A 19204-nucleotide genomic window follows, 5' to 3' on the forward strand; every position below is an offset into this window, starting at 1 on the left:
AATTCTTGTCTATCAAAAAGAGTAATGAAATCATGATTTCTTTATATATAAACGAGATATGAGCCAATACATGAACCGCATCACTGGGTGCTCCTAACAGCATCAACTTGCCAAATCGTCCTGCAAGGATGTTCTGATATAACAACTATCGTGTAACTTGGTAAATATTTATAGGTGAAAAGTGCGGCTGTATGAAAAATCAGCTCAATTCAATCAAAAAAAAAAAAAATAGGGTTGTACAAGTTTATATCTAGGATAGTCGCATACGGGCGAAGTCAACTATACTGTGCTGTCTAGTGCTTAAGGGCGGCAAAACGTCTATACACTTGTAACAATTGGGCCGTCAAATATTGTAAATAAAGTAGATCTCTATTACTGTTCCCTCACCAGTGGAGGGGTTCGTTTCACTCGTTTGATTTGCCATCGTGCTATATTTCCGTACAGACCGTGCTAGTTAAATTGAGATATGTACAGACAGCTCCGAGCACTCTTTCCTAGGCGGATCCGTGGACCGTTGCTCACGCTACCGCCGCAGCTTGAACGCGTGCGTATTTAGCCTATTTTTAGGACTATACTTTTACCGCTTTCAGGAATTCGTTACTCGAGGCATAGTTAACTCGTTCTATAGCGCATTGACTTATGGGTTATAGTTAGTTATGGTTCGAGTACGTGATTCATAAGCAGGTCGGCCTAGATCCCCTTTTCCCCCCCCCCCCCCCTGTGTCGTTATTTTCGTAACGAAAAATGACATTAAACGATCGGAGCCATCTTTATCTCTAGATAAGCAAATATGCATTTAGGGCGAATAGATATGTCATATAAACAATATAATTTATATTACGTCCGATGCTATGTTGTTTAGGCAATTGCCAGTGATTGTTTGTCCGTGCCGAATCGAGATGACGGGGGTGGGCTGAAACCTCCATCCGCTAATAATATTGGCCGCTACTGCTATCGTTGTCGATGCGGTGATGACGTCTGCAGCCGGCTCTCGTCGTAAATTTGCTTTAATTGTTTGAGTAAGACGTGAATAATAATGAAGATAACTGGTGGCGTAACAGCAAACGACTGTTATCGTCCGCTGCTCTTACCTTTATCTGTACACCGTCATTTTATTTATGTTTTATTTTTTTGATACAGTATAAATATATAATTGCGTGCACACGTGCACTTATTTGCCCATGTGATGATGCTTTGCGGTTCACGGCATTGCCGGCCATCGTTGCTATTATGCGGTTGTTTTCCAAGAGACAGCACCGTCTGATGTTCGCTGTTGCTGGTGAAGACATGCGTATAGGCTCCCGAAAATTCTGTCCGGCAACCCTGTCCATTAACTCTCAACAGAAATTACTCAAGCATTATGTTATCTATATACACAAAGTTACATGTGATAGACGCCAGTTCTGCACAGTATACTGCTATCGTCTACTTTCTATTCAGTGGGCTCATTTTCTGCTGGTAACTTCATCGGCAGTTGTATGTGCCCTTGGGTGCTACTTGCACATACTGAGATTTCTACTTCGCAGCTGAAGTACTGACGAGGCGCGCATACTTGCACACGGAATTCGATTGCAGTCGGAGGCTATAATTAATTGGGAGCTTTAAAAACTATACATTTTCACTTTGTCTATGCTATCAAGCTAAGCCTGTGTTTGTTCTTTTTTTTTTTTTTACCCGGATTCTATCACGGATAATTGCCCAGAACAAATTTTCCTAAATCCATCTCTCGATGGTGCCCTGGGTGTACTTCAAATCAAAATGGTCGCAGTTTTGTTATCACCGCCACCGCCACCGCCACCGCCACCGCCACTGCCCTGCTGCTGCTGCTGATGGCGATGACAAGAGTAATCAATTTCACTTATAGTGTACATTCGGAGGTCTTCTGAGATCCGATGCGTTTATTATGAGGATTCTATGATGATGTGCTCTCAGTTACTTCGGAGGCGACAGCAATACGTAAATCGAGTGAGTGAGTGAGTGAGTGAGTGCTATTATGTGATGGTGGTCGTTGTGGCGATAAAATCAATCAGAACCCTCAACGGTCACTGCTCGGGTATTAGTCAAACGTTCATGCGAGGATAATTGGCTTAGAGAAGGCACCAAACGATATAATGATCCTGATGTTAGACGATTGTCGAAAAGTACCTTGTGGCGCTACGATCCGGGTCTGTAATAAAAGCAAGTCCGGATACAAATTTTGCACGACCTTATTGTTGTTGACTGCCAAAGATGATGCTGGTTGAATTGTCAGGGTTTGTTAGTGCCGCGCGTCTTCGCCCTCACGATGCTCAATATTTGACTTCGCCGTCCGCGGTACGACCGCCGTTGATGCCGTGCGCCGTCTACGGCACGAGAGAACGAAAACGACTCGATGGAATCAAGTGTTTCTGCAATTACAGGTAGGTCAAGAATCCAGCCATTTTCTATATGGGTGTTTATTTTATGTTAGCGAATTACCGCAAGCAGATTTTATCAACAACGTGATGAAATTCTTTGACCTGTTCACATGATCCATTGGGGCACGACCTATAATAGCTCATGATTATTGATTTATCCAATGCTCGAGGTCGGAGAACATAATCGGCAGAGCGATAGCGTATGCATCCGCGTGTAAATCTTGCCCGTACCAACTGTGCCTCCAGTGGTGTGGTAGCGAAGTTACCAGTCAAGAACATCTCATAACCACCGGTACCTAAGGAAGCACCTATGTTAATTTGTAATAAAACGTCTCTTCAGTGATCCTGATGCAAAGGGTGACACACTCAGCGTCGCGAAATCTGTCTTGAAACTACCGACTATCTAACGTATACTAGCTAGCCACCAAATCGAGTTTTAACAAAGAAAATATAGCGTCAGTGTGTCAGCGATGGGTTTACTAAAGCTGGCTCCTTTCGCACGAATGAGCGGATACCTTTGCCCTCCTAGCAGTAATCTAGTTTTACGTTTTTCAATTTAAATACCTTTTTTTACTATGACGAAGGGGAGACTCACAACGATACGGGCGTGGTATGTACAATACGATCATAAGCTTTTCATCTCCTGCAATAGCTAAAACATTGGCCCTTAGGTAAAAGGCGTCCCGTTCTTATGGCACCAGCAGGCGGCACCATTCTGTGATTATATATTTCGGCCTCTGCGCTTACTAAAATAATAATCAAAGTTTAAATAGACAGCAGCACGATTTGTATACGCGACAAGCCTGTAACGCCGAGTTCTTGGGTAGGTATTTGCGTTTGGCAGGACTTTAACTGCAGTCCGGCAGATAGGAGAGTTTTGATTATGAAATTTCGCGTCACTTAGAAGAACCGCTTTAAACGGCTTCCATTACCCATACGATATCAACAGAAACCAATCAACGACATGAAGGATTTGCTGAGAGCGAACTGCTGCGACCATCCAATAACGATCTATAACAGATTTTTTGCCAGATTTCCGTACATGTTAAACGAAAAAAGTTGCCATAAACGTTAAGCAATTCAAATCAATGTAATACAACAAATAAAGTGTATATCATTTGCTTGAATTTCCGTATGTCTGAAGGTGATCACACTGTTGAGATACGAGTACAACGGTAGATGGTGACCGGTGCGTACGTGCCGTTACGGATCGCGGGGCTCATGCCACTGCATGCTAAGGTCTCTTCGTTCGGGCAATAACAATGTGTATTATTAATACAGTAGATAAATCTCAACTATAACGGTAACTGTAGAGGGTAGATTTGAGCAAATGAACAATCCACCGCTACCGTGTAGGGGGTTACAATGCGGCAAATTCGATTGTTATATTGCTACGCAAAAATCGAGTAGAGCTTTTGCTTGGATAGCAGGAGCGCTGGTTTGTTTCGTGGCAGTTTGATTCGTTACTCTTATAGGTATTACTATAGAGATGCAGGAGGGTTCTTAAGAAGAATGTTACAAATTCGGGTAACGGGTGAAATAAAATATTTTTAGGATTTCGCTAATTTTACTCACTGCTCACTGCTTTTACCGCTGAAGAAACCATAAACATCGATCTTCAATACGGTAAAACTCAAAATCGTCCTTCGTAATAATAGTACTACGCAACACTACAATCAAACGTAATTATACGAGTTCTATAGAATCCATAGGCCATAGGCACACGCGTGAACACAATTAGAAAGCCATAGTCTGTTTGGATTAAATAGTTCCTATACTGCATTGCTTGCTAGATACGGCTCAGGCAATATCGCGTAAGCTGTTTAGACGTGGGCATACGTCAAAGGATTTATGAGCGGTTAGTTCTGCGCGGTTCGTAGGTAAAAGGACATCCGATTCGCATTTCGGATGCCACCGCTACCAGGATCCTTCGGTTGAACAACATGCCCTTTAAAAATCAATGCCGCTGTTCCCCGACCGTCAACATAGCCAGCCCTGTCTATGTTCTATATTCTATAGAAGTGGTCGGTCGGTCGGTCGGTTTGGCTACTATCCACGACCCGACATTTAATGAAATCTGCTATCGTGGCCTGGCTGATATACGTGGGCTTCTCGGGCGCCACCCACCGGCACAGGTCATTTACCGAACTCGTTATCCTGTATTGTTATTCATTTATGTCTGTAACTGGTTATCGCATTGAATAAAAAAGTGATCCCCAAATTCAAATGAAACGGCATTTGTTCCGTTTTAGGTCGTATCTAAGATCGATTATACTAGTCTGGGACATATGCATGGGTCAACGATATTAGCCATGATGTTCAGTGCGTCTGAAAAGCCTCTTCATACTTCGCAACAGCGTACAATTCAATCTGAGGACCAAAAATGTGTAGGTCTGTCATTGTCAGGGGTTTGTGCTGCCCCCACGCTAACCGTAGTGGACAACTTCATTACTAGTTAACGGATGATACGTACAATATAGATAGATAGATAGATAGTAGGACTTATATTAAACCGATTAAATCTACAAACGAGCGCTAAACAGAGGTGAAGTACTGTGTGTGTCATCTGATCTCCAGAAGACAGTCATACCACCAACCTGCAAATTTTAACCAACAAATACATAGTGCAAAGTAAATTATATATATACGCCTGTGATGTCGACCGTAGGATCTCAACCTAGCTATTCACCATTCTTTCATTATGTTATCGCATTGAATAAAAAAGTGGACGCGCGTAGCTCACCATATGGCAAAGATCGACTAGCTACAAAAGATGCATGCTGAAAATAGACCCGAATATATGGATAAATGTAGAAACTAAGTGGGCATTGTAGGCTGCCTGCTGCGACCAGTTCAGCTTGCCTACTTAGTACAATCCTGATACCAGGTTTTTGTGTTGGCCAGTGCAGGTAATTCAAATCGGAGAAAATTTCATTGGATAATATCTGCGAACATTAGTAGCTGATGACCTGGTACGATAGTGGATAATTGGCATTTGCTAATATTTCATATCTATGTGTGCCAAATCTTTACGCCGGGCTGTTTGGGAACACGTCAAGAGACCAAAATAAATGGGTCGCCCTTTTTCTTTCCTGAGGTTTCGTCCGCTTATAACAAGGTATAAATGAGCGCAAATCAAACGCATCAACAGCAAATACTGGGGATGAATACTAAAAAACCGTTCGTGGAGCTGAAAGTAAGAATCCCGGAAGTTACTGAGATAGGTGTTCGATGGTTCTGTCGAAGTGCACCGAAATTACGCCGATCATTTTAAGAAGCGACACCGTCTAAACGTAAACTATTCAACTAACTACGGCAATATATCTCTTTTCAGTTGCTTTTAATAGAAAGTTCGCTTTCTTCTACTTCTGATTATCAACTACATAGAGCGTGACTGGCTAACGCAAAAATTACTATAGGTAATAATAGCAGTTTTGACGGGTATGGCCAACTCACTTCGCCTGGTACATTGCCCACAAGGTTTCAATTAAGCCACGTTTTCACGCGGCATTCCAATATGGTCCATGGCAGACGACTGGAAGTGCTACCTTATCCTAGATCTCTTCTTAGCCAATCATCGGCCTGCGCAGATGATGCCGATTCAGTAGTTTTATTGATCTAGTCTATGAGATGTTTTTTGAAATTGCCGCCACAGTAGCCGTTCGAGTTTGGCGGGTCATATTCAGCTCACCTGTTTTGGCTCTGTAAAAAGATTTATCAACTGACGAACGTGAGTTAATATAGAGCACGTCGAGCAGCCAGAAGCTCGTCGTTGAGTGGCTGATTAAAATTAAATGGATGGACGTTAATAGATGAAGTAGGAGTGCACCAGGCGTATAGATAAAATGAGATCTAACATTCGACTCTTGATCTAATCATGCTTGTGCCGGTGCGTTAGATGGACAGAGCTGGTCGTGAAGTTTGGCCACGTATCTGTTTAGAAGAGATAGAAGTAAGGACGAATATTTCCACCGCGGCAAACGGGACAAAGGGAGGACAAATATTATAAGGCTTCTCATACGGATCGGAAAAGTTAAGATAGGTCTCTGGCTGAGCAGCTCAGACTTTATTGCGTACTACCAGGGCTTCGATCTAACGCTCTGGCTGTGCCTAAACGTTTAGGTAAACTAAGCTAACCTCTAAGCGATAAATACTGCGAGGTTAAAATCTCGCAAAATTAATGTTGTGTAATTCCCTTTTCGAAGAAAAACTGACCGTTTTTCGATCGGCCATTGGAATAATCCTTCCTTTAATCATCATGTAACACAAATGTATAGACATCTGCATGACAGGCGCTGGCTTGTTTAGTTTGACAATCGTAATGTGTACCAAAGTATTGTTTATCATGTAAGACGAAATCGTCCAAAGCGTTTCAATGCAAACATTCCCATCTATTCAAGGGCTTTGATGATTATGTACCAGTTCAGCAGACTCCAGCAATTCCATTCCATACGACCGATAGGGTATCTCCTTAAAACCAGTTATTTAATAATAAGTTTTTAAAGGTAAATTAAGTGCCCGAGCCTGCCAAGTTGTATCTAAAGCCGTCTCTCATGTTTTATTCTGTTTCTATGCTATTCTGATACGCTGACGTCTACGACGTAAGGTAAGTCCGCGCGTACATGTTACTAAATGAAATACTAATTTTTTTTTTCTTTTCGCTTTACATTGACTTCCCTAAGATCTCCTGTTGAACATTTGTAAAACTTAGCTTATCGCTTTGCTAATGAATGGAAGAACCACAATGGACGATGAACCACCGATTCTCTCAGAAACAACATTTCGAGTGAGGTTAGGCGCACGCATAGGTCGAACGATTATTAAGGCATCTTGGTCCATCCATAAATTAGGATATCTAATTATTCATTAGGTCTATAGTTAGCCTATAATTTACATTCTGATTACGACTCATACTCTATCCATTGTTTATTATATTCGTTTAGGCACCAAGTTTTTTACGGGCTTTCCTTTGCTACTTTATTGTTTACTTCTGATGTATCACTCGAAGGCGTTACATCTCTGTCAGCGCACCATGGTGGCATTTTGTTATGAATGCAATTTTAAGGCGAAAAAGCCTATGAAGTTGGATGTTCCAGACGGAAGAAGATCCTTCTTACTGTCGAGAGCAAAATGCTGCCCGGGACATTTATCTTGTATACAATAATGGCGATATCGCAGCTCTAAAGGGCCGTTCAAGAGTAGTTTGCCGAGTCTAAATACCGTCGTTAAGACTTAAAGGAGTCTCTGTGCTTTGGTCTGAGTTTGCTGACAACTATTTGACGGCCAACAAATAAATTAAGAATTGGCCAAGAAGATGAGCTGTCCTTTACACCTTTGAAATTTAGAGCTTGGGTATTCCATGGGATTTTTAGGTCAGACAAAGATTTACGGTCTTTACTTCTTACTTTACATCTCATTCGATACTAAGCGTGGTCACCATGACCGATTTTTGCACAAAATTTGCACCAGCGATAAGGAGTGGTGACTGTACGTCAACGTGAATTAGAGATCGAATTGGGCGGCCTCAAGATCGGATCGGAAGACGAGCTAAGGCCCGGGGTCCTACCAAATTTTCACCCAAACCACTTCACGTAATAGAAATGCAAGGGTCGCATTCACTGAGAATTGTTTCGTATACATGAGAAAATTGATCGGCACATTTATTGTGTCCAGTTTCGTCGAATCAATTAGGCTATTCAAAGGAAAAAACCCGACAGACAAAATAAGATCATGCAGCTCGATGACAACGCGAAGCCACTCACGGCAAACATCGTTAAAGTGGTTCTCCTGAACTTCAAATAAAAGGTCCTTTTTGCGTTCTCCTTTTTCTTGGGATCTCATGCTAACAGACTTTTACTTTTTTTCATTCATCTGCATCGTGGCCTTATTTTTGACATGAGTCAACAGCCCAAAATGTCCATGGGCAAATTTTTCGAGCCGAAACTTCCTTCTGGCGAAACGGCATACATTGTTTTATGGACGGATGGGAGAAAATCGTGAACAATGACTGAGGATATATAATATAATCACTCACTGTCAGCGGAATGAAAAAATAAAACATTTTCTATCCAGTAAAAAAGACCGTGGGAATTTATTAATCGACCATATTTTGCTATATTCCCTATGTGTCTTTCAAATCTATAACTATGCACAAAGTAAGAAATTTAGATCACGTATAAATACAAGCGGCTAGAAATAAATAGGCGCCCGTACATTGTTTGCAAGCCTATACTGCTGGTACGTTGTTCGCGTTTCTACACAATTAGTTGCTGACCTCTGGCCAGTACAGACCTGTCCTACCCTGTCCTGTCCTAAAGCCAAGAGCAGTACTACGAATTGCAAATAACAACAACGCATGAACGGGCACTCTGCATTAATCCGCCCATTTAACAGCTGCATATGTTACTGCGCTGACCGAAAAAACGGGACAGACGTTCCTATGCCGCGACATAATTCGCAGCGGAGTTCGAAAGCTACAATGGAAGTATACGATGCCGCGAATTCAGTTAATTGATCGGCCATCAAACGGACTCGAATCTAGATATGAAAATCCATCTATGTTGAATGAAATGGGTAGTTTTGCTATGGATTTAAAGCAGGCGTAAATCTAGCGGCCAGCTTGAAATGAACTCATTTTGATGTAAATATTCGAGCCAGATACCCCTACGCGCGCCTTTGGGGCTTCGTGACCAAGCTAGTTAGTCCCATATATATGGCCGTGAGATATCAGAATGGTGATGATGATCTTGGTCCAGTAAGGGAACTTTGTTCTGTGGCCCAACGAGGTAGGGGGTACAATTAGTACAGAGCATGACAACACTTATATTCATATTTCACTAACCCGGGTATAGACCGTATGGCGTAGTGGTGGCCAGCAGTTACAAGCACGTCTCTACGCGCTGCGTTCATTGACAACAGAACGAACACCAATAGCAACAGATCAGGTGGTCTGAACGATGGACCTAAGTCGAATCTGGCCTTTCAGCTGTTGAGCATTAACGGCTTTTCTATGTCCTTATTTTAACAGGACTTGTCCATGGCTCATTTTGGTTCTGCAGCATAACGTCTTTTAAGTATGGCCTCCTCCAGTCTCTATACTCAACGAAAAGAACAGTATGAAAATCGGCTTATAGGAAACGAGAACGAAGTCCGAAGAAGCCATGACCAAAGATGCTATATTAGAAGTAGAAACTTTTTACGCGTGTAGTCGCTATAATAAACGCAATTATCACAAATAAGGTTTGTTGTTCTCGATATCTGCAGGAAACGATTACTGCAATGAGGGCAACATTATGGCGGAGCCCGACACCTCATTTCGATTGCATGGTGATCAGCTGAGTATTGTATATCATTCTTTATCCCAACCAGTAAACACCTTGGTACCACCAAGACGAGCCTGGGTTGCAATCAACAGAAGCTCTTATCTTGCATATTTATGAAGTAATTGAACATTTCTCTTAACATGTCTCTAGGCCAGAGCCCTCCTTTTCGCTCACGAAGGAGTTACACATATGATGACCTTTTAGGTGTATCACAATTGCAAAACGTATTTAAAAATGTTTGTCGTACGAATGTTTATAACGAAGATGTATGACGCTGGGTGCATGCATACCACCATCGGCCCTCTACTATTTCATGTCTTATAAGCTTAGGTTGAAATGGCAAGCATGCCCAAATGTATCCTCTTACCCTTACCTTTGCCCTCTCTGTTTGTGGACTTCGTTACTAAAAGCAAAACTCAGTTAATTGCTTTGTTGTTTGAATATGATATGACATCTTTAGTTTCCGCCTTGATGATCACAGCTATTTTCACGTTATAATCCTTAACATCCACGACCTGGGCTTGGCCATAAAAACCGAGGCCGCGCATCCGTTTGTTCAGGAGAAATTTTTTTTTAGCGAACTGTGCGCAATGGACAATTTATTGTATCGGACTCTGATTGTGACTTGTCATATTTTGTTGACAAAGCGAGCATGTCTTTCGCAAAGCCGCTATTCTATGAACAGACAATGGTTAGCTGGGACAAGTGACGACGCTCAAAAAAGAGCGATATGTCCAGGTGGTAATCAGGTTTTAAGACGAAATGGGGCTAATCCCCATGTTAGAATCCATATTGAGTTTTAATATATCGTATCGTTTATGTGGAAAAAGAAGTCGAAGCTAGAGTATTAGCGGTAACCCAAAAGTACTTAACGACGCGGTCAACAAGATAGAAGCTGTATGTACTTTTGCTCAATCGGATCAAGCAGTCTTTCTACACAAGTTTCTCAATAAGTCCTTAGAGTGAGTGGACTTCCTCCACAAAAAACCTAGAATCCGATAACTTACCTATTTACTATTTGACATTTTCAATATGATATTCCAGATGCGATCAGCCTGACGACTATTCCCCGTTTTTAAAAGTCATATCATCGTCAGACTATGTTCACTAATTTACCCATCAACGGTTATTCCATCAAAAGCAATTTTTCCAGAAGTTAAGATTGCGAAGCCTTGGAACGTCACATGCCAAATTTTGGTACATTCAATGTAATATGCCAGATCGGTCGCATTATATGTTTCCGGCAAAAAAAGAGTCAAGAGCCTCATTCTCATCATCATCGCTGCTAACATCAGGCGATGACTACCATCATCACCACCTGCAGCTAGTCTCGTTACTACTCGTAACCCCTTGTCCCCCTGTCTCAGTCGTCTGTATCATTTTCGACGGGATTCTTTAGATGTCGCGTCGGCGCCTATGAATGCTTGTCAGGTTTTGTGGGTTTCTGTCTGCCTCCGTGCGTTTCTAACGTCTGAGCATGGCGTTGCATCTGTGATTCAATATAAGCTTCGCTCCATTCTTTGTCTGAACTGATAGAAAGTGTCTGGGATGGTATCTCTAACGTGCCACCAGAAGGGAGTGAGTGGGAACCGAAAAATAAACTTCTGCAGCGAGTGCGACCAGAAGCGTCGCTACCGGCAGCTACAGCCGAGACAGATCGCAATAAAAAAAAAAGAAGAAGTAAAAGAAAAAGAAATAACCTCACTCTAAAAGCGGTTAAATATTTAAATGTATGAATCGCTTGCGCGCCATTTAATTGTGCGAGTTTCGCATTTGGTGCCGTCGCGTGCGCTGATGGCCACAGCCGACCCCCGTGAATGCCTGTTGTCCACTCGTGACCAGCAGCAGCCATCGGCGACTAACGCAGTAGCGGATGGAGACTGCCACAGCAGTGGCAGCGCCGGGGTGGCGACCAGACGACGCTCGACCAAACGAAAGTTTCCTTCCCTTTTTACTATTGTTGTCGCTGCTGGTGCTGCTGCTACCGATCGGCAGTCGTTGACGTATTCCTGCAACAGCTGCAGCAGCGACAGGAATAACTGCGGTGGCCACAGAGTCGCTAGCGCTTGGAGACAAGCCGAGCGGTAGTACGAAGAAGACGACAATGTGACATTATTGAGGCTGCTGTTCGTTCTCGGCGATAACGTTGACGTTATTCTTGTCGTTGCTCGATCAATTGTGATTCGTTGTCATCAGCTGAGGGGGCAATGATCATTCTGATCTCGCCAGCAGCAGCATAGGCGGTAGTCAGGGGCACTACGCGCGTGCTATACCCCTCAGCTCCACGAGTCGAATACGGCCCGCCGCGACAACAGCAGAAACAACAACGACAGTAACAACACCACCACCGCCGCCGCCGCGGCCGCCACCGTGAAAAGCAGCAACGGCGACGCCTTAACGCCTGCCGTCGCAACCGCTTTCGATGAAAGTTCAGCGGTCGCGTCGTCTTGTCTCCTTCGACCGCTACTACAAATATTGCTACTGATGCTATGCCAATAGCAGCAGTAGCAATATTTGCTGTTTCCCTTTCTTCGTCTTCCGCTGCTGATCGGCTGCATTTATGTATCTAGTCCAGGCTAAGCAATCGCGAAAAGCAACAGTGCCGTGAAGGTGATTATAGGTAAATAGCTAGGTAAGTAGGCAAAAATAGGAACAACGGATTAGACATGACGCACGAAGGGTAAAACCGTAAACAAGCGGACAAGAAGAGCTGTATAGTACATGCACACACCAGGTAAAGAAGTTACAGTTAATGTGTATTTTAAGTAATCAAATGACAGGCGGGTGGTGATTGATTGATTGATTTTATTGCTGCTATCTTTACGTAGTCAAACGTAGATAAGGATAAATTTTCAGTGAAGGTATGCTTATGTTTGTGCTAATTAAATACGGCCTTTTGTCTATATTATCTATAATTTACTAAATTTTTAGAACGAGAATCAGACACCGTCGGCATCACGGCAGATTCGCTGGGCGAACTTTACTCCAACTAGATTTATCGGTGTGCTAGATCTACACGGGCGAATCGAGCAAAGCGGCGAAATCTTGCTTAACTCTCTTTCTAATAGTGAAGAAAGACAGCTACACAAGACGTAGAGAGATGGTAAACCTAATTTTCCAGATGCGCGCTTTTCATCCCTGCGCCTCTTGAGCCTTAAGGCTTAGTTGTGGGTTGGCTTAAAAGTATCTCAATAAGAAAGCTTGTCTCACTATGTAAGTCTGTTGTGAGCAGTTGTGGCTGGCAGGGCATGAGAGCATCACTACCGACTTTCTTCCGGCTCTACCCTCGGCGCACCACTCTAATATGGTGCTACGGCAGGAATCGTCATTGCGAGAGTGTCGTACCCCGTAAGCGAAAGGTCGTAGCCCTTTCTGGCTTGATTTTATGCCTCATCCCCATAATCATCTAAAGCGCAATGTCAACTATTCTAACTCAAGCCATTCAGCTTTGCTGACTGGCTGGCTGGCTAAACTGTGAGCTCTAACTCGAATTCGGTCATTTCACGCCTTTGCCACCCTCAAGAGAAAAATCTTGTCACCCGAAATCTAGTTTTACGGCAACAACCAACTTATAGGTAGAACATATAGATAGCGCATAGCTATCCTATGGCCTCCTCTTTCAAACAACTTTCTCTCTGTGGTGACAGTTAACCAAGATAAATCTGAAGGACCACGTGGCGCCAGTTTCAGTTGGTCACTTAGTTTACCCTGGCGACCCCACGCTTAGCCCCTATATTCATATGATCCTATTCACTCAAAGTTACATCCGCGATGCAACATACCGTGGCCTAGCAAGTAGCAAATGGGGTAGCACGAAACCCATGTACTAGCTGGCCAGGAAGAGGTACGGGACAGATCGTGAGGACTGAGGGGCAGGCGAGCTGCTGAGGCTGTAGCTCCCTGCTGTCTCCCGCTTTCTGAACTGGGGAATCGAAGGAACGAACACTGCGCTGGGAAGTGAACGATGAGGCAGCAAGTCAAGCGAATCCAGTGGGGCTCGCCGAATCTTCTACATTTGATCTTATTGTGAAGGGAATGAGAACGGGCCACGATTTGAGTGAGCAAAAGGGGTCGCTCTATTGGGACCTATGGAAGGGAAGAAAGCAGGGGCTCGAGCTTAGAGTTTCCGCCACTAGCGGCCCGGGACGCTGCCGATGATGGTGGTAGTGATCATAGTCCAGCCGAGCTCAGCCTGATTTAGCTCGCGACAACCAACACTCACTGATGCGCAGACTTTGTGACTTTTAAATACTGACTGACTCAGAGGCTGGGGCTGACTAGCCGAGTTAGCAGCCCGATTGCCAAAGAGTGCCAATCGTAGTGATCAGTTGAGCTGCTCCAGAAAGAAGCATTCGATAGAAGAGGTACACTGGGGAACGGGGTAGAGAAGAGAGACTGTGGACAACCCCTTCCACCTACCTAGCTAGTTTAGTCAGTTGTCGCTGACTCTACTGCGTGACTGGCATGATACATAGAATCCGGCCTATTGCGTACAGAGGATCGAAGGATCAGAGCAGTACCAGCAGCAGCGCGGTCGCCGCTCCAGCAGGTGGATGCTCCACGCACACTAAATACATGCACACACATGTACAGCCAAACGCTCAACCGTTCACATGTGCGCCGAATACATCAGCTAACAGTTACATCGTTTCAATGAGATGATACGGCGACTCGCGCATATAAACAACTAGAAGCTACCGTGGGGCCGTTGCTGAGAAGAAAAGAACCACTGGTACATGTAAGACATATGCAACGTATTATTGCATATATGTATCTAACGCATCGCGAAAACAACCGTCTATTTTAAATAATTTTAGATTATAGACTAAATAGGAATTGGGAAAAGAAAAATATTTAACTAAAATATAAAGACATTACAATCAATGCTTCTCATTACAAAATTATTGGATGCTACTACCGCTATTATCCTATAGAACTCTAGTCAGCCGAAGCTTCTCTACATTTGATCTTATTGTGAAGGGAATGAGCACGGGCCACGATTTGAGTGAGCAAAAGGGGTCGCTCACATTCACAGGGGACATTCACAGAAGATAGTGCCTTAAAAACAAAATGAACCACAGTGAAGTATATGCCACGCTATATATTTCTTAGATTTATCCACAAAAAACGTAACTTACTTAAAATTGTAGCAAGCCTTTTATTGGTTGAAAAACCAGTCGGTCCTCGTAATGCTCTTCGTGGTGTACTATGCTTCTCAGCAGCTTGTTCAATAAGAACTGCAACAATGAGACTTCTTCTTAAAGATGGGGGACATCTTTACTCTAAAGTTCTGCATTTGTATATATCTAAATACGATACAAACACAAAATCTGTCTTGCCCTCAAACATCAGCGGAGCTATTTTACACTAATATTTCCTCAAACGCAATACAATGTACACACATTAAACTACATTATAAAGCTTTCTAATTGAGCACCAAGCAACGAAGCGTATCCGTATGCGTTCAAGTGGCCAGCACGGAGTCGTCTAACAACAGAGATCGTCTTAACCCTCTCGAAGTTAGTAGACCCAGGGGCCGGCACATTGAAATGAACAACTTAACTACTAGATAGAAAAAAAAAATCTTACTCGATATGTTTATGGTGGTTAACATTAGAGATGCAAAGCAATTGACAAAGACTGAACGATGCTCCTTCCAGGCGTGAAGATATCATTTCCGACATCCTGGAGACTTCCTTCCTAGAAACTTTGTGCTCAATAATTAATGTACGGCTTCGTTCGTCAGCAAATAACATCCGCGCCCAGAAAGAGTTCACGCTCAATGAATATTTAATCGATGTTTCGTTAGATTGCCAGGCAGAGTAAGTTATATATATGTGCACATTTGGTCGTCACCACAGTTGTTCAGGAATTGATAAGGTCCTGCTATATATAGTTAGAAAAAAACCAAAGGCCGAATAGGTCGGTGGCCTGTCATGCTACTGCAGAGCTGTACGGGGACATAACGATGTCTGTAGCCGCAAATGCAACTAAAAAAAAGGCGTTACAAGTACGTAAGCATATAAAAACCATGTGATTTTGTAAGCGAAACGTACAAAATGGGGTACGCATATAGGAGCGCATAAAGACCGATGAAGCCATGCAGTAAAGACATTTGAAAAATGCCAGGTAATGTGGCGTAAGCTTTCTGTACACTGCGAACGAATTCCCGATACGAATAAAAAGTTCGAATCAATAGCAACGCTGACGATAGTGACTAGCTGAGGACAACGTTGGCGTCCTTTTACTATCATGCGTACGGGACACTGTGTTCCCGTAGATGGCGTACCAAACAGCGGCAGTTGGCAGGAAGAGAGCAGCACCGGCAATTGCGGCAGGAACCCGAATCGCACAATGATTTAAGTATTTGAAACGTTAGCGTGGCTGACGCGCAACTCATCCAGTGTATAGAAGCAGCCAGGAAGGTGGGGGCAGGGGGCAAGGCACGCGTCGCACTCTGGCCGTCCGTCCGTCTGTCAGTCTGCTGACGGCTAGATACAGATCGTGCCGGTGCCGTCTCTGTATCTGTATTTTAATCTTGCTCCTATCGACAGCGACGGGACCTGAATGACGCCGATTCGCTTGTCACCGACTGGCGGTAAACAATAACTGTATCTATACAGATCGATAGGTGATAACTGTAAATAACGACTGCGGGGTCTGAGGGAAAGCGGAGGCTAATTCGAAAAAAAGGAACCGCCACGCGGGCGAATCCAGCTAGGGGCTGCAGGGAACTTAATAAAGGTAACCAGTCTCTTGACGACTTCAATGCAGACATTTCGTACTACGAGCAACCAATAGTTGAACCTATGACAAGAACGAAGCGATTTTTCGTAAATGGATGCGTTCTCCGCTCACTGTTGCAGCGTGTTCACTGGGGGGTAAAGCCTTCTCATAATCTACGGGTGTTTACAAAGCATGCCATCGTAGCTAAGAGGTAGAAGATAGAATAGGTGCATCTACAAATCGACTTTGAACAAGGATGGCTCTATAAAGAAAGTTGACCTGAAATGAAAATTGTACAGACGTGTCTAAGAGAAAAGTTCTCCAGGTAGAGGTATCTGAATCCTCTTCTATTCATCCTTAAACGTACCAAGGACACAGTAGCAATCGACGCACTTATTTGAAACTTCGGAAGAACGGGGCTTAGTTGATGCAGTCGGGTTCTTCCCGGCGCAGCGGCGCTCGTCTTGTGTCGTGCAGTAACTCAATTTTTAGAGCAGATTGATGAAGCGCATCGAACGCCATTGTTGTTGTTGACTGTTGCAAAGACCCCTCAGCTACGAAAGGTGATTTGGGTCATTATTCAGACTTCATCCTGCGTCTGATTCGCGAAATTTAGTCTGCTTTATGTTTTGGTGGCCACTTAACTTTATACTTTATACTTCGTTTCTACGAGACACCGCAATTGTTTAGCTTCATCGTTCAGACAGAAGCATTATCCGCGCCGGTCTTGCATTAGTCAGTAATTTACCTAATCTGATTCGTTCATCTACACCAACCACAAGGCTGAAACAATAGTGATCCCGTTGCAGTTACCTTATTTTCTATTGAACCTCGTTCAACATGTTCGCCAAAGGTTCAGCTAACTGGAGATTTATTTCGCTTGCGACACATTGGCTTCTGGTCATTTCCAGGTTTTTTTTTTTTGTTTCAGCACCGACTGATTGACCCTGTTTCCGAAATGCACACGAGTAGAGCTGACCGTCGGTTGACTTCTAACGGTCGATCAAATTGGCCTTCGGCCGATTTTGAAACACATATTGCAATTGACAAAATCAACTGTTTTTTTTTTTCAGTCTGTCTTATTTTGTTATAATCTTGCACGCTCTACCGAATGAGGGTATTTGTATATATTTGATTTAATTGAGATGTTTCCTTTGGTGTACTGATCCTGATCCCGGGATGTTATCAAAACTTAAGGATTTTTCTATTTCTCAATTTTTCTAGTAAGTGATTGCATACATATTCAACTAAATGAAGACCTAATAAGAATTTCATGATGATTACATATATTCGTCACCAGAAGAGAGTGATCTTTTATTCCTTTTTTTTTTTTGACAATAAGGTCTACTTAATTTTTTTATTTTCTTTTTAACATTTTTGCTGAACAGAGAAGTTTCTCACAAAAACCAAATTCTTAATTGGCGTTCATTTAAAGTTCGCCTAAAAAATCATTCAAAATACATTTTAACTTCATGTTATATAGGCAAACCAATAGGATTCTCACTATTTTGATCATATAGATATATGTGTTGCACTTTCATCTAGTTTGTCGAAGTTCATCGATTGAACACCCTTATATTGAAGACCACGTCAAGCTATCATTCTCTAATTAACACTTACGGGTCAAAAATTGAGAACTAGGTATACGAACTAGGCATTTTATTTAGATTCAGCTTATCGACTGGACTCCTTCCTATATAGACTTTGATAAGTGACAATGTTCCATAAGGATAAAAAAAAAAACCACCACATTAGCTTTTTGGCCTTTTTACGCCGAAATATTCATTTTAACTATAGAAAATATATAGCATCGAGATCTATAGATTGTTACGAAATTGGTACCAACAAAAACGTACTTTGCGTTTGTTTGGATATTTTAGCAGGTTTAAGAAATGAATATTGAGATATTTAAAAAGAAAAAAAAAAGTGTTTCATTAAAACGTTCGTCAATAATTAACAGCTATCAGATATTTTCTTAAAAAAGCGTTTAAAAGTAGCTCGAAAAAATAGTTTCGCTTCATTGATACGTGGGGAAAACGAACCGCTCAATAAGTTATCGACTGTTTTCACGCAGAAATATCCATTTTAGCTAGAAGAGCGTGCTTGAATCAAATTCAGTTCGGTTATCTCGTATCAAGAACAACCTCTTCTCTACGTAGACCTTTATGTAAACATTCGGCCAGTAGAAACGTTTTTCTACCCCACAAAAATCCTACTACCACCCACCTTAGCCCCCTACAACTCTCTCTTCAAGACATACAGAAAATGTTCCGGTAAACATAAAATCAAAAGGGCAAACATCACAGAAAGGCGGACAGTTTCCCAGATTAGCATTACCCTCTGCAGGTAAAACAACATTTTTTTTCAGGAAAATATTCATCCCAGGATGAAACCCTAATGACATGCCGGAAACCAGCTCAGTCCGACCATTTGCAGAGGTCGATTCGGGTCGGACAGACAAACAAGTTCATAAATACAGTAATATCTATTATGTTAGTAATATTTAATAACGAATCTTCACATGTGCAAGCTTCGGTTCTTCAAGTTAGCTTCCGTAATCTCAAGTCCACTTCATAAGGACGCTGTTCGAAGTAGCCGATTCGTACCGCGTTCGTCCCTCTGATAATGGCTAAGAATAACTTTCCCGATCTGTACTTCCGTCATCTGTGCGATCTGTCGCAAACGATTTTAGCACACGCATGCACCTTTGTCCATCCGACGACCTCACGCAGTAGCTCATTGATGGCAGCTGAACTTATG

At 42.8% G+C, this 19204-nt stretch overlaps 1 long non-coding RNA gene across 1 annotated transcript; it reads left to right on the forward strand.

Annotated features, from left to right (window-relative positions):
- Positions 1 to 990: 990 nt before the first annotated feature.
- LOC147755081 (uncharacterized) lies at positions 991 to 3966 on the forward strand. Its single transcript, XR_015330470.1, has 2 exons — positions 991 to 2399; positions 3541 to 3966. It is a non-coding gene; the product is annotated as an uncharacterized LOC147755081 (long non-coding RNA).
- The last annotated feature ends 15238 nt before the right edge of the window (positions 3967 to 19204 follow it).

Source organism: Varroa destructor, unplaced genomic scaffold, assembly GCF_002443255.2.
Source record: "Varroa destructor unplaced genomic scaffold, Vdes_3.0 BEIS01000006.1, whole genome shotgun sequence".
Classification (NCBI taxonomy): domain Eukaryota; kingdom Metazoa; phylum Arthropoda; class Arachnida; order Mesostigmata; family Varroidae; genus Varroa; species Varroa destructor.